Here is a 21,009-nt window from a genome sequence, read left to right on the forward strand (position 1 = left end):
TAGATCCTGTTGCAGTAGCACACTGCCATTACTGTCATTAACAACCCTGCCAACCTTTGTATCATCTGCAAACTTCGATACTAAGCCTGATATACCTTCATCAATATCATTGATAAATATACAAAACAACGGTGGACCCAACACCGAACCCTTTGGGACTCCACTAATAACATTAGTCCAAGAAGAGCAGCACCCATTGATTACCACCCTCTGTCTTCTTGCACTTAACCATACTTTTATCCATTGTAGCAACTTACCCTTAATACCATTCTGCTCCAATTTGTACAATAGTCTTCCATGCGCAACAGTGTCATGGAAGACACTGTATATATTAATCTGTATCCTCCCCAAGCTAGCAGTTTTCCGACCAACCTAGCACTGCTTTGATAAAATCCGCAAATATTCTTGCACCCTTTTATTTAAGTGCATTTTATTACTGTAGAAGCAGTCTCTCCTCCTAACAACCACAGATCATTGTGAGAACAGTTCTACCCACAAGCCTTGCACAATCATTCCAGGACAGAATAGGTTGACAAGAAATTTTTTTTTTTTTTTTTAATGAAAACCCCAAACATGAAAGGTATTAGAACCTACCATGCATGGGTTCAAGGCTCAGAAGATAAAGGAAGATATATGTTGACATTAGACTTCAATTTCTGTAGATTGTAATTTTCAGGAAATACATAGAAAGAAAGGTTGTTTCAAAAAACAGAAGTTGAATGAATAAATGAGGAAGAAGCAAAGTTGGTTTTGTGAGTTTGAGGTTGAACAATAAAAGGATCTTGACTAGTTGCATACTTGTTCGGACTACTTTCAAAGAAAGAGTGAGGATTATAGAAACCAATTCAGAAGAAGCCCATGGAAGTATCTGTAGAAAAGGCATGCAAGTAGAAACAGAACGTCTGTGAGATGGGGAGTGGAGAGACTGTTAGATGAGTCATTAACTTAACTGCCCTCTTTTGAATGGAATCTAGAAGCCTGAGAGAGGTTTTGGGGACACTGCTCCAGATGAGGGAACAATATTCCATGGTAGGGCAGATTTGCGATTTGTACAGAATGAACAGCTGTTTGGAAGAAAAGTAACACCGGGAGCTTAAGAGAAAACCCAGTTTTTTAGATTGTTATTGTTATTTGGTTTTTAGGAGCATTAGCAACTAAGGCCATATTGCTCCGGGATATGCGGTGGTCATTCCTTGACCTTTCCGCATCCTCCGTATTTGGTGGTGACGGGCTCGAACCCCGGTCTAATCAAGAAGCGTGTGCTACACACTGCTGCTCCTTCCCACCTGGCTACGGAGGCGCCTGTTTTTTAGATACAGAGGAAGCAATATTAATAATGTGCTTAGAAGTCAGGGTAATCCCCAATAGATATATATATGGAGTGTCATCAAAGATAATCATAGGAGCAGAAGAATCCTTTTTGCAAGAAATAAGACCAGACTTAGTTTTAGAAGGTTTGAAATCAACCAAGTTATCATTGCCGAACTGGAGAATTACCTGGTGATCACCATAAGGAATTGGTAACAGTTATTTGAGAAGTTGAACCTGTTTGAGCAGGGCAAGTTTTCTCAAACTGGAAGGTGTAATGCAATGTGCTATCATCAGTAAAACTATGGATAACATTTCTGGTTAATGGAAGAAGGTCATTAATATACAAGATGAAATGAGTGGGGGAGAGAGAGAGAGAGACAGACAGAACAGAACCTTGGGGAACACCAGCATTAATAGGGAAGTTAGAAGACAGAGGACAATCTACCATCACCTGAAGGGAATGGTCAGAGAGAAAACTGAATACCCAATTACAAAAAACAGTTGGCAAAATGTACGATGGAAGCATATTTAGAAGACCTTTATACCAAACATGATCAAAAGCCTTTGAAATGCCGAGTAACTGCTTGAATTTCACCAAACTTTTCCATTGAATTTGTCCATAGATGGGTAATGTAAGGCAGAATATCAAAAGTGGATCAACATTGACGGAATCCATACTGGCAATCGTTGATCAGATGGAAGGTTTCTAGATAGTTTAAGAGTCTGTGGTTAATTGATTTTTCCATTACTTTAGAAAGAGTAGAAGTAATTGCAATGCGATGATAATTGGATGAGAGGGATTTGTCACCTTTTTAGAAACTGGCTGGATATTAGAAAATTTCCAAGCAGAAGGAAAAACACCTTTGGAATAAGAAAGTGAAAGAAGGCGACATAGAACAGGAGTAAGTTCAGGACCACAGGTTTTGAGAATAAGTGGAGAAATTTCATCAGAAGCTGGAGCTTTCTTAGCATCAAGATTCATCAAAATCCTTCTGACATCCTTTTGATGGAAGACCACAGGAGGCAGTGAATTAAGCATACTGAAATGGTGGGAGGTGATTTACCAAGATCATTAATACACCAGTTAGAGAAAAAATAGGAAGCTAGCAAGTCAGCTTTACTATTTCTATTATTAACTGGCAATAGAACCATCTTGTTTTGACAGTGGTGGGAACAGAGATGGGCAAAGGTTGCAGCCAATAGCTTTGGCAAGACCAACCAGCGGCTGGCCTGCAAACACTGTTTTAGAGCTGTAACCTCAATGTAAGAGAGATTGGATCTTACCATGATGTCAGTCATAACCTCAAAAGACATCAATCATACTGCATGATGGAAGAGATGGAGAAGGGTTTACCGGAGCTTTGCTGTGTAGACTAAACATGAGTTCCGCCACTTCAAACCTCCAATAGGCAAAGTGGTGGTATTGCACTGGTTGATGAGAGTCATCTACTAACTGGTGATTGCCTGGTAACAAAGAGGGGTGGCATTCCTCTGTGTGTGGTGTGGGCATCACACTTGACTCCTGCTTACGTTTGTTCATGCCTGGGTAGTCACCCACAGTGTGCTAGGTGCCGTATTTCAGGACTGCACATGGGGATTATACTGATGATTACTAACAGTCCCACCATTGTTGAGGTTCAAGCAGAGGGTCACTCAAATATCAGCTCCATGAGCATTTTAGACTCCCAGGTGCCAAGCACAGCTTGGTATGTCTGAAAGAATATTTGTGATGCCCTCAAGGACTATTTACTGGGTACCAGAAGAATTACCTGAGTATCAGTATTTAAGGACCTGGTGGAAGAAGTTAAAGCTGTTTATGCAAGAGAACAGTTCTCAAATTTGTAGGTGGAACATAGTGAGCTATCATCAGCCAAACAATTGATAGGGCTTATAGTCAGTGGAAGAATTAATACACAAGAGGAAAAGTGTGGCAGAAATACTTGTATTGAACAGTCAGAGAGAAAAGTAGATACCCGAATGCCCAAAAAACCGTCAGAAATCCATAAAATAGGAGCTTGTTTAGATCTTTATGCCAATCATGGTGAAAATCCCTAGAAATATCATGTGCATCTGAATGGGTTAAACAGAATTTTTCATTGTATTTTTTCAAAACTGAGTAACATAAGCCAATATATCATTAGCTGTTTGACACTGGAGTAATCCATGTTTGTGATCATTAATCAGATGGTCACTTTTGAGATAATTTTTGAGTTAGCAGTTGATGGATTCCTTAGATGGTCTGTGCTTGTTAGCAGGACACATGTTTCAAATACATGGATGAGATACACTTAAAGTATTAGTAGAGGCATATGATGCAAGAAAACAAGCTTATGCAGCATCAGTCAAAAAAAAAAAAAAAAAATGCTCCAATTTCACCCCCCTCCGTTCATTTCAAATATCTGTCCAGCCCAGCCTTAAATTTATTTAGGCTATCAACTTCCACAACAAAGGATAGAAGTCTGTTAAACCAACCAACTACTCGCTGGCTAAAGGCAAGCTTCCGCACATCTGTCTTTCCTCAATTTAAGGCGCCTCCGTAGCCAAGTGGGAAGGAGCAGCAGTGCGTAGCACACGCTTCTTGATTAGACCGGGGTTCGAGCCCATCACCACCAAATATGGAGGATGAGGAAAGGTCAGGGAATGACCACCGCATTTCCCGGAGCAATATGGCCTTAGTTGCTAATGCTCCTAAAAACCAAATAACAAACAAAACAAACATTCTCAATTTAAATTTATACCCTCTCAGGTGATTATTCTGAGCAAGAGGAAGAATCCCGTCAGCATTGAGCTTGCTCAAACCATTCAAGGCTTTATACACCTCAATCAGATCACCTCGCAGGTGCCTAGTCTCTAGACACTGTAATTTGCAAAATTTGAACCTTTCTTCATAAGAGCAACCCCTTGTTCCATTCACTAATCTTGTTGCCCTTCTCTGTACTTGTTCCAACAGCTCTACATTCTTCTTAAAATGAGGCCTCCAGACCTGTATACAGTACTCAAGGTGTGGCCTGACCATTGCCTTATACAAGGGGATAATCACCTCCTTATCTCTGCCAGAAAAATTCCTGTATATCATTGACAAGACACTGAGCTACTATTGCAGACCGTCTGCACTGCTCAGAAAACTTCATATCTGCCTGCACAATTACCCCCATGTCCTTTTTATTCTCTGCCACTGTCAGTGTAGTACCACAGAGTTGATATGTCACTCTGGGGTTACTGCTTCCCATATGTAGTACTTTACATTTATCAATGTTAAACTTAATTTGCCATCTCTCAGCCCATCTGCTCAACTTTTCTAGATCCTGTTGCAGCAGCATACCGTCATTGTTGTCCTTAACAACCCTGCCAACCTTCGTATCATCTGCAAACTTGGACATTAAGCTTGATATACCATCATCAATATCATTTATAAATACAGAAAACAATGGACCCAACACTGAACCCTGAGTGACTCCTCTAATAACATAAGTCCACGAAGAGCAGTGTCCATTGATCACCACTCTCTGTCTTCTCCCACTCAACCATCCCTTTTCCCATAGCAGAAATTTGCCTCCAATGCCACACTGCTCCAATTTGTGCAGCAGTCTTCCATGTGCAACAGAATCAAAAGCCTTTCTAAGATGCAAATATATGATATCAAAGTTATTCCCTGCATCTAGTTCCTTTGTGACCACATCATAGTATCCAATCAAATTAGTCAGGCAACACTTTCCCTTAACAAAACCATGCTGTGTCCGAGCTATAACTGAAGTCTTGTCTAGATGATCATGCAGTGTTTCTTTAACCAGTGCCTCCATTAATTTCCCTGGAACAGAAGTTAAACTAACAGGTCTGTAATTACTTGTGTCACCCTTTGAATCCTCCTTTGTGAACTGGGGTCACATTTGCACATCTCCAGTCCATGGGTACCTCCCCTGAGTCCAAAGAAGCTCTCATAATTATGGCTATGGGTTTGCTTACTTCCTTTGCTGCCTACTTTAATATAACTGGATAGTCCCGTCCACCCCGGGTAACTTTTTTATATTTATCTTCAGCAATTTCTCCTCCACTTTCCTCTCAGTTATTACAAAATCATCTAACTCACCTCTGGCAATAGAAGAGGTACAAGAATATTTGCTGATGCTATTGAGACAGTGTTAGTTGGGCTGGAAAATTGTTAGCCTGAAAGGATATGCAGACAAATAGATTATTTGTCATGATCTAGAAGAATTTTTCTAGATCATGCAGTAGCCTAGAAAGCAATCTGTTGGGGATTATTCTGGAACAAACAAATAAATCAGTTGTGTTAGGACTATTAAAGTATAAACAGCTGCAGGTATACTTGTACGTACACTAGAGGTTTACTTTTGTAAAATAATAATATTTATTATTGATATGATATTTATTTATTGATATATATGATTGTTTATTATAATTATATTGATATGAACGTAGAAGGTATTGAGCATTACAGCTCTGGTTCATACTAACTAGAGGTCTACACGGGCCAAAATTTTTTATTTTTTACTCGGCCTGGCCCAAAGTCTAGATGACCCGACCCATGCCCAAATTTGTTTTTCAAATTCATTTCCCCCAGAATTGATTTTTATCCCACCCCAGTTGAAACTTTTTATATAAATAAAATTGCTAGCATTACTTTGAATTTTCATAATAATAAAAAAAATAGTCTGATTCAAAATTCAATATTAATAATTATTAACAATAATAATTATCAATATTAATTATATAAAAAAGAAAATGTAATAAATTTTCAAATTATCATATTTATTATAATTCCAAAACTAATATCGATATCCACCTCTACTTAAATTAAAAAATTAGAACTGACTGTCACTTCTCTCACTGGCAATTCTCACTGTATGAATGATGTGTAAGCATTCCCCTTACCTGTATTTCTGAATTATTGGTCAGTATTGAATATAGCAAAGAAGTGGTTAGAAAATGTTACAAGTGAATGTTCTTAGAATTAGCATTAGTAGAGGCATTTGATGCAAGAAAGCAAGCTTATGCAGCATCAGCCAAAAAAAAAAAAAAAAAAAAAACCCACTTCCACTTCACCCCTCTGTTCGTTCAAAATACCTGTCCAGCTGAGCTTTAAACTTATTTAGGCTATCAACCTCCACCACAAGGGATGGAAGTCTGTTCCACCAACCAACCACCCGCTGGCTAAAGGCAAATTTCCGCACGTCTATCCTTCATCTGTCTTTCCTCAATTTGAATTTATGTCCTCTCGGGTGATTTTTCTGAGCTAGAGGAAGAATCCCATCAGCATTGAGCATGCTTAAACCATTCAAGGCTTTATACACCTCTATCAGATCACCTCGCTGGTGCCTAGTCTCCAGACACTGTAATTTGCAAAACTTAAGCCTTTCTTCGTAAGAGCACCCCTTTGTTCCATTCACTAATCTTGTTGCCCTTCTCTGTACTCGTTCCAGCAGCTCTACATCCTTCTTGAAATGAGGCCTCCAGACCTGTATACAGTACTCTAGGTGTGGCCTGACCATCGCCTTATACAATGGAATAATCACCTCCTTATCGCTGCTGGAAAAATTCCTGTATATCATTGACAATACTCCATGAGCTACTCTTGCAGCCCGTCTGCACTGCTCAGAGAACTTCATGTCTGCCTGCACAACCACCCCCAAGTCCCTTTCATTCTCTACCACTGTCAGTGTAGTACCACAGAGTTGATACGTTGCTCTGGGGTTGCTGTTTCCCATGTGTAGTACTTTACATTTGTCAATGTTAAACTTCATTTGCCACCTCTCAGCCCATCTGCTCAACCTTTCCAGATCCTGTTGCAGCAGCATAGTGTCAGTAGTGTCCTTGACAACCCTGCCAACCTTTGTATCGTCTGCAAACTTGGACATTAAGCCCGATATACCATCATCAATATCATTTATAAATACAGAAAACAATAATGGACCCAACACTGAGCCCTGAGGGACTCCACTAATAACATCAGTCCACGATGAGCAGTGTCCATTGATTACCACTCTCTGTCTTCTCCCCCTCAACCACCCCTTTATCCATAGCAGCAATTTGCCTCCAATGTCACACTGCTCCAATTTGTGTAGCAGTCTTCCATGTGCAACAGTATCAAAAGCCTTTCTAAGATCCAAGTATATAATATCAAAGTTATTCCCTGCATCCAGTTCTCTTGTGACTGCATCATAGTATCCAATCAAGTTGGTCAGGCAAGACTTCCCGTTAACAAAACCATGCTGTGTCTGAGCTATAACTGAAGTCTTGTCTAAGTGATCCTGCAGTGCTTCTTTAACCAGTGCCTCCATTAATTTTCCTGGAACAGAAATTAAGCTCACAGGTCTATAATTACTTGTGTCAGCCTTTGATCCTCCTTTGTGAATTGGGGTCACATTTGCACATTTCCAGTCTATGGGTACCTCCCCTGAGTCCAAGGAAGCTCTCATAATTATGGCTAAGGGGTTGCTTACTTCCTTTGCTGCCTCCTTTAATATAACTGGATAGATCCCATCCACCCCGGGTGCCTTTCTTGTGTTTATCTTCAACAGTTTCTCCTCCACTTTACTCCCAGTTATTTCAAGATTCTGTAGCTTACTGCTAGAGTTGAATACACCTCTGGCATTCCCCTTGCTGAATAACTCCTCATGTGTGAATGTCGATGCAAAATATTCATTTAGTTTGTTAGCTACCTGAGCAGGATCATCAACAGTTGACCCATCAATATCAAGTGGACCAATCTGATTCATCCCCTTCCTTCTAGAGTTTACATAAGTAAAGAACTCTTTGCTGTTTTTCTTTGCATCCCTTGCCAAGGATTTCTCGTAATCTGCCTTCGCCTGCCTAACCTCCTTTGTAACTTGGTTGCATATCAACTTGTATCTATCATAGGCTTCTGTGTCATGTGTTAATTTGTAAGTATCCCATACATTTTTCTTCTCTGCCATATGCCTCATTAGTTCATCTGACATCCATTTTGGCCTAAACCTTGAACAATATTTCTTAGTTGGTATGTAAAGCCCTAGTAGCTTCCAAGATAAGTTCTTTGAATGCTTCCCATTTTGAATTTGCTGTTGGTAACATCATCAGTTGGTCCCACTGTATAGAATTTAAATACTGTCTCAGTCCATCGTAGTCGCCTTTACGGAAGCAATAACCCTTCCCTTTACCCCTAATGGTAGTTACCTCTTTGAGTAAATCCCACTTCAGCACACTGTGATCACTGCCACCTAGTGGTTCATTTATCTGCAGATTCTTAATGCATGAAGAATCACTGCTGATAATCAAATCAAGAGTATTACTCCCTCTAGTTGTCTCACGAACATGCTGATGTAGAAAACAATCATCCAATAAATCCACAAAAGCCCTGCTAGTGTGTGAGTAACCAGTCCCCAAATTCCAGTCAATATCTGGGAAATTAAAATCTCCCATTATAAGACTCTCTGATTTACTGGCCCACTCTATTTCCCTGTACAGTTCCTTATTATACTCATCAGAGTCATTAGTCCTATAGCACACTCCTACTCTCAATTTTGATCTCCCAATGTTTATGTCACACCAAACTGACTCAACACTGCACTGTCCAGCGATGTCGACTGGCTTCACTTCCTTGGTTTTTATGTGTTTCTTAACTAATAGCATAACCCTTCCCCCCTTCCTATCCAGTCTATCCTTTCTGTAGACGTTGTACTCTCCAAATTGTAGTTCTGCACCCCTTATATCTGTGTGACACCACGTCTCTGATATCCCAACAATATCTGCCTTCGATGTTTTGAGCAATACCTCAAATTCATCAAATTTATTTACTAAACTCCTAAAATTGGTGTACACACAAGTATACCTGCACCTGTTTCTATTCTTAGCTACCCTAACACAACCCATGTGTTTACTTGTACCGCAATGGCTCCCAGCAGTCTCTGAAATACCATGCATCTTGTTTTTCAGGCTTCTGCTCATTCTAATAGAAGCAGTGCAAGAATCTCTTTCACCTCTGCCAGTGGCTACTGTCAATCTATTGGTCTTTGTCTCCCCCCAAGCTAGCAGTTTTCCAACCCACCTAACACTGCCTCGATAGCATCAGCAAATATTCTTGCACCCTTTCTATTTAAGTGTATCCCATCCCTGTAGAAGCAATCTCTCCTGTTAACAAGTACAGTCCAGGCTGAAAAAAATTCTACCCCTTGAGCCTTGCACAATCTTTCCAGGGCCGAATTGATCGACAAGGCTCTCATCATATACTCCCTCCTATCGTGTCTGGGCAGAATTGCAGACAATTTCAAATTCAACCCTAATTCTCGGCTTTTGTTCAACAGTGACCTGTACTTGTTAAGTAATTCTGCCGGTCTCCTACTCTTAATATTATTAGTGCCAACGTGTACAACTATATCACCTTTTGTGCCCTTAAAAGATGATATTCGTTCTACAACGTCATCAACCTTTGCCCCTGGCAGACATACCCTGGTCCTGTTCCACCTATCTTTTTTACAAAGCATGTTCCCCGTTTCCCTGACAATAGAGTCACCAACAACTACTAGTTCCTTCGGGACCAGCGCATTCTGCCTTGGGGGTTGTCTCTGTGTCACGCGATGCCCAAGTGCAAGCTCTGGCGTTGATGTGGGCAGCTGAGAGCTTGATGGGCCCCTCAATTTAGTTTCTTCGAGGGCATCCACCCTGTCCTTCAAGCTCTCATATAGGCCCACAAGAACGCCGAGTTGTTGCCTGATATCGATACACTCCGTGCATCGCGAATTGAAAGTAGATCAACCCAAACTCTCGGATGTAGTGGAACTAGGGATTAACGGTATCACACTTTTAATAAATACTGTATACTGTACACATACAACTAAAACTGAACCCATTGCCGGGGAACATAATGACTCATATGATGTAACATAAATTGGAACTTAATGTCAGCTTAAGGGTAAAGGCTACTTTACTGATCAAAAATACAGATTGGGTCATTTCCACGAAAGAGTACAAATTTCTGTGAATTTTGGAGACATTGGGGAAGTGCACCTTATTAGTCAATTAAAAGTGTCAATGGACAATTAATACACATTTTTTCTAAAAAAAAAACTTTAAGAATTTAAATACATAAAAAAATATATGTAGGAAAAAGTCTGAAATGTTTGGAAATAACAATTCATTATGATTATTTTTACCTGAACCGAACCTGGGCCCGTGCAGACCTCTAACGCACACTAATGCTAAAAGCATAGTAAATAAATTTTATGAATTTGAAGTACTGATCAAATCATCAGATGCAGACAAAGTGGGGATATCAGAGACATGGTGTCATTCAGATATAAGGGATTCAGAATTTGAATATGGCAAGTACAATATGTACAGAAAGAAGTGCACAAAATCTAAGGCAGTGCATCAAGTGAATATGAGGAATTTTCTAAGGATGGGGATGCTATAAGTAAGTCACATTCTAGTAGGCAGTTGAATGATTTTGTGATAAGCTGAAAGGAAAGTGGAGGAGAAATTGTTGAAGCCAGTAATATTAAAAGAGGTAAGCAAACCTTTAGCTGTAAGGTTTGCTTACCTCTATGGAATGGAGATGTGCAAATGTATCACCAATTCACAGGGGGATCAGAAGGAAACATGAGCTTTTAGCTTGGCTTCTTTCAGAGAAAATAATGGAGTCATTGGTTCTAGAAGTAATGCAGGATCATCTGCACAGGAATGCTGTTATACTGCAGTGTCAGCATGGATTTGTTAAGGGGCACTCCTGTCTGATCTGGTATATCAGGCTTAATATCCAAGTTTGCAGGTGATACAAAAGGTTGGCAGGGTTGTTTATGACAGTATGCTACTGCAACGGGATCTAGAAAAGTTGGGCAGAAATGTGGCAACTGAAGTTCAATTTGAGAAATGAGCCACTCAAAAGCTAAACTGATCAACTCCATGAAATAAAAAGTAAAGAAAATTGATGAAGTTATAAATATTGTTTTGTTTTGTTTTTTTAAATTTAGCTTGAAATATATGCACTAACAAATATTACATAGTGTATTATTTAAGATCTAGGTTTTATATTACAAGATATAAAATATGTAAAAATAAATATATCAAAAAAATTTGTTCATGTTTTTACAAATTTTCCATAAACTTATGGAGTTAATCGATTAGGAACTGAAAATATGTAATTCAGAATAAATAAATATCACAAGTCATTATAACATTATTTATTACAGAACTTTCAACAGAAAATATATATAGGATCTGTTTTATTATTATTGTATTTATTATATTATATTATATTATTATTATCAACATAAATAATACCTTCAATGTCAGATGCATCCAACGTACCATCACCTCGATTTGTCTTTAAATTTTTGAAATAGTTATGTTTAATGGGAAGAATGTATTTCAATAGGTCCGTAGTGTCTTTTTTTCTTTTGTTACAGATCTACCAGAAGAATATAACAAGTGTGGCTATGTTTTTCAGTATTGATGGTCTACCTGCTTGGAATTTTATAATATTTATTGAATCAAACGATATATCTTTGTTAAACACTTGCATTTGAATTGTATTTGAATTGCAAGATTTGAATTAGTGCAAGAATATTTGCTGATGCTATCAAGTCAGAGTTAGGTGAGTTGGAAAACTGCTAGCTTGGGGGATACACGGACTAATATATTAATAGTAGCCGCTGGTAGAGTTGAAAGTGATTCTTGCACTGCTTCTATTGAAATGCAATTCAGCAGCACCCTGGAAAGCAAGGCAATGGGGATTTCCAAGACTGCTGGGAATCATAGTGGAACAAATAAATGCATGGTCTGTGTTTAGGGTAATTAAGAGTAGAAACAGGTTCGTGTATACTTGCATTAGCATTAGTAGAGGCATTTGATGCAAGAAAGCAAGCTTATGCAGCATCAGCCAAAAAAAAAAAAAAAAAAACCACTTCCACTTCACCCCTCTATTCGTTCAAAATACCTGTCCAGCTGAGCCTTAAACTTATTTAGGCTATCAACTTCCACGACAAGGGATGGAAGTCTGTTCCACCAACCAACCACCCGCTGGCTAAAGGCAAATTTCCACACATCTATCCTACATCTGTCTTTCCTCAATTTGAATTTATGTCCTCTCAGGTGATTATTCTGAGCGAGAGCACGAATCCCATCAGCATTGAGCATGCTCAAACCATTCAAGGCTTTATACACCTCTATCAGATCACCTCGCTGGTGCCTAGTCTCCAGATACTGTAATTTGCAAAACTTAAGCCTTTCTTTGTAAGAGCACCCCTTTGTTCCATTCACTAATCTTGTTGCCCTTCTCTGTACTCGTTCCAGCAGCTCTACATCCTTCTTGAAATGAGGCCTCCAGACCTGTATACCCTTGTATAAGGCAATGGTCAGGCCACACCTCTAGGTGTGGCCTGACCATTGCCTTATGCAAGGGAATAATCACCTCCTTATCCCTGCTAGAAAAATTCCTATATATCATTGACAATACACCATGAGCTACTCTTGCAGCCCGTCTGCACTGCTCAGAGAACTTCATATCTGCCTGCACAACCACCCCCAGGTCCCTTTCATTCTCTACCACTGTCAGTGTAGTACCAGAGTTGATACGTTGCTCTGGGGTTGCTGTTTCCCATGTGTAGTACTTTACATTTGTAAATGTTAAACTTCATTTGCCACCTATCAGCCCATCTGCTCAATCTTTCCAGATCCTGTTGCAGCAGCATAGTGTCAGTAGTGTCCTTGACAACCCTGCCTAACTTTGTATCGTCTGCAAACTTCGACATTAAGCTTGATATACCATCATCAATATCATTTATGAATACAGAAAACAATAATGGACCCAACACTGAGCCCTGAAGGACTCCACTAATATGTACATCAATGTACATGTACATCAATGCTAGTAGTATAGTTAATAAATTTGATGAGCTTGAAGTGCTAGTCAAGACATCAAAGGCAGATATTGTTGGTATATCAGAGATGTGGTGCCACGCAGATATAATCAGTGCAGAATTGGAATTTGGGGAGTACAATGTGTACAGGACAGGAAGAGAGGAGGGGTTATGCTGTTAGTTAAGAAACACACAAAATCTAAAGAAGTGCATCCAATTGATGTTGGTGGACAATGCAATGTCGAGTCTGTTTGGTGTGACATAAGCTTTGGGAAAGGAAAAATGAGGGTAGGCATGTATTTTAGGCCTAATGATTCTGATGATTATAATGAGGGATTTTAACTTTCCAGATATTGACTGGAACTTGTGGGTTGGTCACTTGCACACCAGCAAGACTTTTTTTGGATTTATATGATGGCTATTTTCTACAGCAGCATGTTCGAGAGGCAACCAGAGGGACTAATACTGTTGATCTGATTATCAGCAGTGATTATTCGTGCATTAAGAATTTGCAGATAAAAAAACCACTGGGTGATAGTGATCACCACAATATACTGATGTGGGAATTATTTAAAGATGTAACTACCATCAAGGCTAAAGGGAAGGGCTTTTGCTTTCGTAAATGTGACTACAGGGGTCTCAGACAGTTTTTAAATTCTGTACAGTGGGATCAACTGTCGATGTTACCAAAGTTGAATTCTAAATGGGAAGCCTTCAAGGACTTAATCTTGGAGGCTACTAGGCTTTTCATTCCAACTAAGAAATACTGTTCAAGGTTGAGATGAATTAATGAGTCTCGTGGCAGAGAAGAAAATGTATGGGATGCATATAAATTATCTGGTGACACAGAAGCCTATGGCAGATATAAGCTTGTCTGTAATCAAGTCACAAAGCAGGCATATGAGAAATCTTTGGCAAAGGATGCAAAGAAAAACAGCACTTATGTAAACTCTAGAAGGAAAGGAATGAATCAGATTGGACCACTTAACATAGATGGGTTGACTACTGATGATCATGCTCAGGTAGCTGATAAACTGAATGAGTTTTTTGCATCTACATTCACACATGAGGAGTTATTGAATGGGGGGAATGCCAGAAGTTTATCAAACTCTAACATGGAGCTAAGTAATTTTGTAATAACTGAGAGCAAAGTGAAGGAGGAATTGTTGAAGTTAAACATAAGGAAGGCACCTGGGATGGACGGGATCTATCCAGTTATATTGAAGGAAGCAGCAATGGAAGTAAGCAAACCATTAGCCATAATTATGAGAGCTTCCTTGGACTCGGGGGAGGTCCCCATGGACTGGAGGTGTGTAAATGTATCACCAATTCACAGAGAGGTTTCAAAAGGTGACACAAGTATTGTTAGTTTAACTTGTGTTCTGGGGAAAATAATGGGGTCACTGGTTAAAGAAGCATTGCAGGATCATCTAGACAAGACTGCAGTAATAGTTAAGACACGGCATGGGTTTAGGGAAGTCTTGTCTGACTTGATTGGATATTATGACGTGGTCACAAAGGAACTGAATGTCAAAAATAATTTTGATATCATATACCTGGATTTCAGGAAAGCTTTTGATACTGTTGCACATGGAAGATTGCTGTACAAATTGTAGAGATATGGCATTAAGGGTAAGTTGCTACAATGGATAAAGGGATGTTTGAGTGGGAGATGACAGAATGGTAATCAACGGACAGTGGAGTTCCCCAGGGTTCGGTGCTGGTCCCATTGTTGTTTTGTATATTCATCAGTGATATTAATAAAGTTATATCAGGATTAATGTTCCAAGTTTGCAGATGATACAAAGGTTGTCAGGGTTGTTAACAACAGTAAAGACGGTATGTTAACAACAGTAAAGATGGTATGCTACTCCAGCTAGATCTAGATAAGTTGGACAAATGGGCTGAGAAGCGGCAACTAATGTTTAACATTGACAAATGGAAAGTACTGTATGTGGGTAGCAATAACCCAAGAGAAACGTACAAACTGTGTGGTACTACACTCAGGGAAGTGGAAAGTGAAAAAGACCTGGGGGTAATTGTGCAGTGAAATATGAAGTTTGCTGAGCAGTGCAGACAGGCTGCCACGGCAGGACAGGGAGGTGATTATCCCGTTGTACAAAGCAATGGTCAGGCCACACCTATAGTACCTGTACAGGACTGGAGGCCTCATTTTAGGAAGTATGTATAGTTGCTAGAACAAGTACAAAGATGGGCAACAAGGTTGGTGAAGGGAACAAAGAGGTGCTCTTACCAAGAAAGGCTTAAGTTCTGCAAATTGCAGCACACGGAGAGTAGGCACCTGCAAGGTGATCTGATTAAGGTGTATAAGGCCTTGAGTGGGTTGAGCAAGAATGCTGATGGGATTCTTTTTCTTGCTCAGATTAAGAACCTGAGGGGAACATAGATTCAAATTGAGGAAAGACAGTTGTAGAATAGATGTGCAGAAATTTGTCTTTAGCCAGTGTTTGGTTGATTGGTGGAACAGACTTCCATCTTTTGTTGTGGAAGTTGATAGCCTAAATAAATTTAAGGCTGAGCTGGACAGGCATTTGGAACGAATGGATGGATGAAATGGGAGAGGTTTCTTTCTTTTTTTTTTCTTTTTTTTTTTGTCTGATGCTGCATATGCTTGCTTTCTTGCATTGTATGTCTCTGCTAATGCTAATAACTTGTGGTTTTGACTGCTCTAATTTAATCCATTGCGTATTGAGCCAGTTGACTGATAATCCCGTAATTGTTTTCTCTGTTAGTGATGGAATCTTCTAATGGTTTTTTGGGAAGAAAGTCCTGATGAGTCTTCTCAACCACATCAAACGGTTTTTCTTCTTAAATGTTCTGATGATTTTGTACCAATCAGTGGGAGAAAAAATGTTTTTATTTTTCTTTGCATGTGATTCAATAAATGTGAAATCTGAATCATTAGACAAATAATTATGTCCACTTACCAAAAATTTCATTTCAGTTTATTTGGCTTTTATCTCTGTACTTTGAATCAGTTTTAATAAACTTAGAACAATTTTAATATTTCTATTTTGCCCAGTGGACGAATCTGAGTACATTATTATTTTTTTATGAATTTTATCATAAGTTTTTATATACTTAATTAAGTTTATCTTCAATGTCAGATGCATCCAATGTACCATCACCTTGATTTGTCTTTAAATTTTTGTAATAGTTATGTTTAATGGGAGGAATGTATTTCAATAGATCCATCATGACTTTTTTATTTTGTTACAGATCTACCTGAAGGATATAACAAGAGCTGATCTATGTTTTTCAGTATTGATGGTCTACCTGCTTTGGATTTTATAATATTTATTGAATCAAACTCTACATCTTTGTTAAACTTGCATTTGAATTGTATAATTTGTGGTTTCGACTTCTCTAATTTAATCCATTGCATATTGAGCCAGTTGGCTGATAATCCCTTAAGTATGATGAAATTTCTTGGGAACCACGCGATCCTTCAGCTCCTTGGCTTTCTGGTGTTATCTTTGGGATGGTGTCTTTTTATTGTTGAAATCCTAATAGAATCCCATATAAAAATATTTTGTTTAACTTGACTCTCCAAGTTGTAAAATGATCTCATGGCCTGTTCTTTTTGATCAGAAGTGATATTTTGATTTATATTTCCGAGCACACTGACATGGTTTATCTTAATTCTTTTGCAGCCATTAAAGATCTATTCCTGTTTTTGTACTACATACCTTGTAATCTTTTACAGTTCTGAACATTTCAAGCCCATTTGTCAGGATTCTGCCTCCATTTCTGACCAGTATTTGAACGATTTGTTTTGGTAGCAGTTATGGGCAATATATTCCTTGTTTGAAACTGATGATTAATCCGATAAATACGAAAATGTTTCCTTGAATTGAGGTTTCTGAGTATTGGAAGATCACTATCTAATTCATTACTCTGCATGTCACAATAATAATTACTAGCCATCTTTATTTTACACCCATAAATTTTGTTTCTTTTATAAAACACTGTACTTTTATAATTAATGTTTCTTGTTTAACACATCACAATAACCGTGATCATGTACACCTGTTGACACCAAGCTGGAATTAATCGAAATGGCTTCTGAAATATATCAACTGTTATTCAGAAGCCATACATGGTTCTGCCATTTCTTGGTGATAAATAGAATTATCGTTTGGTTTCTGAAAAGTTAAGCACTAATCATGTGCTGTAGTACTAAAATTGAAAAAATTACAGAAAGTGCAGTTGATCAGTTTGGCTTCTGAGTGACTCAAATGCAAAATACTGCATATTAGTAACAGTAACCCCAGAGAAGTGTACCAACTGTGCTGTTGTACAACACAGGGAAGTAAAGAATGAAATAGACCTGGGGTAATTCTGCAGTCAGATATGAAGGTTCCTGAGCAGTGCAGCTCATGGAGTCTTGTCAATAATGTACAGGAATTTTGCTAGCATTAGCATTAGCATTAGTAGAGGCATATGATGCAAGAAAGCAAGCTTATTCAGCATCAGCCAAAAAAAAAACACAACCACTACTCCCATTTCACCCCTCCGTTCTTTCGAAATACCTGTCCAGCTGAGCCTTAAATTTGTTTAGGCTATCAACTTCAACAACAAGTGATGGAAGTCTATTCCACAAACCAACTGCCCGCTGGCTAAAGGCAAATTTCCGCACATCTATCCGACATCCGTCCTTCCTCAATTTGAATTTATGCCCTCTCAGGTGATTATTCTGAGCAAGAGGAAGAATCCCGTCGGCATTGAGCATGCTCAAGCCATTCAAAGCCTTATACACCTCTATCAGATCACCTCGCCAATGCCTAGTCTCCAGACTCTGTAATTTGCAAAACTTAAGCCTTTCTTCGTAAGAGCAACCCTTTGTTCCAGCAGCTCTACATCCTTCTTGAAATGAGGCCTCCAGACCTGTATAGCATTAGCATTAGTAGAGGCATTTGATGCAAGAAAGCAAGCTTATGCAGCATCAGCCAAAAAAAAAAAAAAAAAAAAAAAACCGACTTCCACTTCACCCCTCTGTTCGTTCAAAATACCTGTCCAGCTGAGCCTTAAACTTATTTAGGCTATCAACCTCCACCACAAGGGATGGCAGTCTGTTCCACCAACCAACCACCCGCTGGCTAAAGGCAAATTTCCGCACGTCTATCCTACATCTGTCTTTCCTCAATTTGAATTTATGCCCTCTCAGGTGATTTTTCTGAGCTAGAGGAAGAATCCCATCAGCATTGAGCATGCTTAACCATTCAAGGCTTTATACACCTCTATCAGATCACCTCGCTGGTGCCTAGTCTCCAGACACTGTAATTTGCAAAACTTAAGCCTTTCTTCGTAAGAGCACCCTTTTGTTCCATTCACTAATCTTGTTGCCCTTCTCTGTACTCGTTCCAGCAGCTCTACATCCTTCTTGAAATGAGGCCTCCAGACCTGTGTACAGTACTCTAGGTGTGGCCTGACCATTGCCTTGTACAATGGAATAATCACCTCCTTATCCCTACTGGAAAAATTCCTGTATATCATTGACAATACTCCATGAGCTACTCTTGCAGCCCGTCTGCACTGCTCAGAGAACTTCATATCTGCCTGCACAATCACCCCCAAGTCCCTTTCATTCTCTACCACTGTCAGTGTAGTACCACAGAGTTGATACGTTGCTCTGGGGTTGCTGTTTCCCATGTGTAGTACTTTACATTTGTCAATGTTAAACTTCATTTGCCACCTCTCAGCCCATCTGCTCAACCTTTCCAGATCCTGTTGCAGCAGCATAGTGTCAGTAGTGTCCTTGACAACCCTGCCAACCTTTGTATCATCTGCAAACTTGGACATTAAGCTTGATATACCATCATCAATATCATTTATAAATACAGAAAACAACAATGGACCCAACACTGAGCCCTGAGGGACTCCACTAATAACATTAGTCCACAATGAGCAGTGTCCATTGATTACCACTCTCTGTCTTCTCCCACTCAACCACCCCTTTATCCATAGCAGCAATTTGCCTCCAATGTCACACTGCTCCAATTTGTGTAGCAGTCTTCCATGTGCAACAGTATCAAAAGCCTTTCTAAGATCCAAGTATATAATATCAAAGTTATTCCCTGCATCCAGTTCTTTTGTGACTGCATCATAGTATCCAATCAAGTTGGTCAGGCAAGACTTCCCCTTAACAAAACCATGCTGTGTCTGAGCTATAACTGAAGTCTTGTCTAAATGATCCTGCAGTGCTTCTTTAACCAGTGCCTCCATTAATTTTCCTGGAACAGAAGTTAAGCTCACAGGTCTATAGTTACTTGTGTCAGCCTTTGATCCTCCTTTGTGAATTGGGGTCACATTTGCACATTTCCAGTCTATGGGTACCTCCCCTGAGTCCAAGGAAGCTCTCATAATTATGGCTAAGGGTTTGCTTACTTCCTTTGCTGCCTCCTTTAATATAACTGGATAGATCCCATCCACCCCGGGTGCCTTTCTTGTGTTTATCTTCAACAGTTTCTCCTCCACTTTACTCCCAGTTATTTCAAGATTCTGTAGCTTACTGCTAGAGTTGAATACACCTCTGGCATTCCCCTTGCTGAATAACTCCTCATGTGTGAATGTCGATGCAAAATATTCATTTAGTTTGTTAGCTACCTGAGCAGGATCATCAACAGTTGACCCATCAATATCAAGTGGACCAATCTGATTCATCCCCTTCCTTCTAGAGTTTACATAAGTAAAGAACTCTTTGCTGTTTTTCTTTGCATCCCTTGCCAAGGATTTCTCATAATCTGCCTTCGCCTGCCTAACCTCCTTTGTAACTTGGTTGCATATCAACTTGTATCTATCATAGGCTTCTGTGTCATGTGTTAATTTGTAAGTATCCCATGCATTTTTCTTCTCTGCCATATGCCTCATTAGTTCATCTGACATCCATTTTGGCCTAAACCTTGAACAATATTTCTTAGTTGGTATGTAAAGCCTAGTAGCTTCCAAGATACGTTCTTTGAATGCTTCCCATTTTGAATTTGCTGTTGGTAGCATCATCAGTTGGTCCCACTGTATAGAATTGAAATACTGTCTCAGTCCATCGTAGTCGCCTTTACGGAAGCAATAACCCTTCCCTTTACCCCTAATGGTAGTTACCTCTTTCAGTAAATCCCACTTCAGCACACTGTGATCACTGCCACTTAGTGGTTCATTTATCTGCAGATTCTTAATGCATGAAGAATCACTGCTGATAATCAAATCAAGAGTATTACTCCCTCTATTTGCCTCCTGAACATGCTGATGTAGAAAACAATCATCCAGTAAATCCACAAAAGCCCTGCTAGTGTGTGAGTAACCAGCCCCCAAATTCCAGTCAATATCCGGGAAATTAAAATCTCCCATTATAAGACTCTCTGATTTACTGGCCCACTCTATTTCCCTGTACAGTTCCTTATTATACTCATCAGAGTCATTAGGCCTATAGCACACTCCTACTCTCAATTTTGATCTCCCAATGCTTATGTCACACCAAACTGACTCAGCACTGCACTGTCCAGCGATGTCGACTGGCTTCACTTCCTTGGTTTTTATGTGTTTCTTAACTAATAGCATAACCCCTCCCCCCTTCCTATCCTGTCTATCCTTTCTGTAGACGTTGTACTCCCCAAATTGCAGTTCTGCATCCCTTATATCTGTGTGACACCACGTCTCTGATATCCCAACAATATCTGCCTTTGATGTTTTGAGCAATACCTCAAATTCATCAAATTTATTTACTAAACTCCTATCATTGGTGTACACGCAAGTATACCTGCACCTGTTTCTATTCTTAGCTACCCTAACACAACCCATGTGTTTATTTGTACCGCAATGGCTCCCAGCAGTC

General features: G+C 39.4%; 1 protein-coding gene across 2 annotated transcripts in view; it reads left to right on the forward strand.

Annotated features, from left to right (window-relative positions):
- Positions 1 to 21,009, forward strand: part of LOC150088337 (ras-related protein Rab-22A-like) — a 122,677-nt gene that overhangs the window by 41,155 nt on the left and 60,513 nt on the right. The window lies entirely within an intron of this gene.

The sequence above is a fragment of the Mastigoproctus giganteus genome, chromosome 3 (genome assembly GCF_048544385.1).
Source record: "Mastigoproctus giganteus isolate SK-2022 chromosome 3, ASM4854438v1, whole genome shotgun sequence".
Lineage (NCBI taxonomy): Eukaryota > Metazoa > Arthropoda > Arachnida > Uropygi > Thelyphonidae > Mastigoproctus > Mastigoproctus giganteus.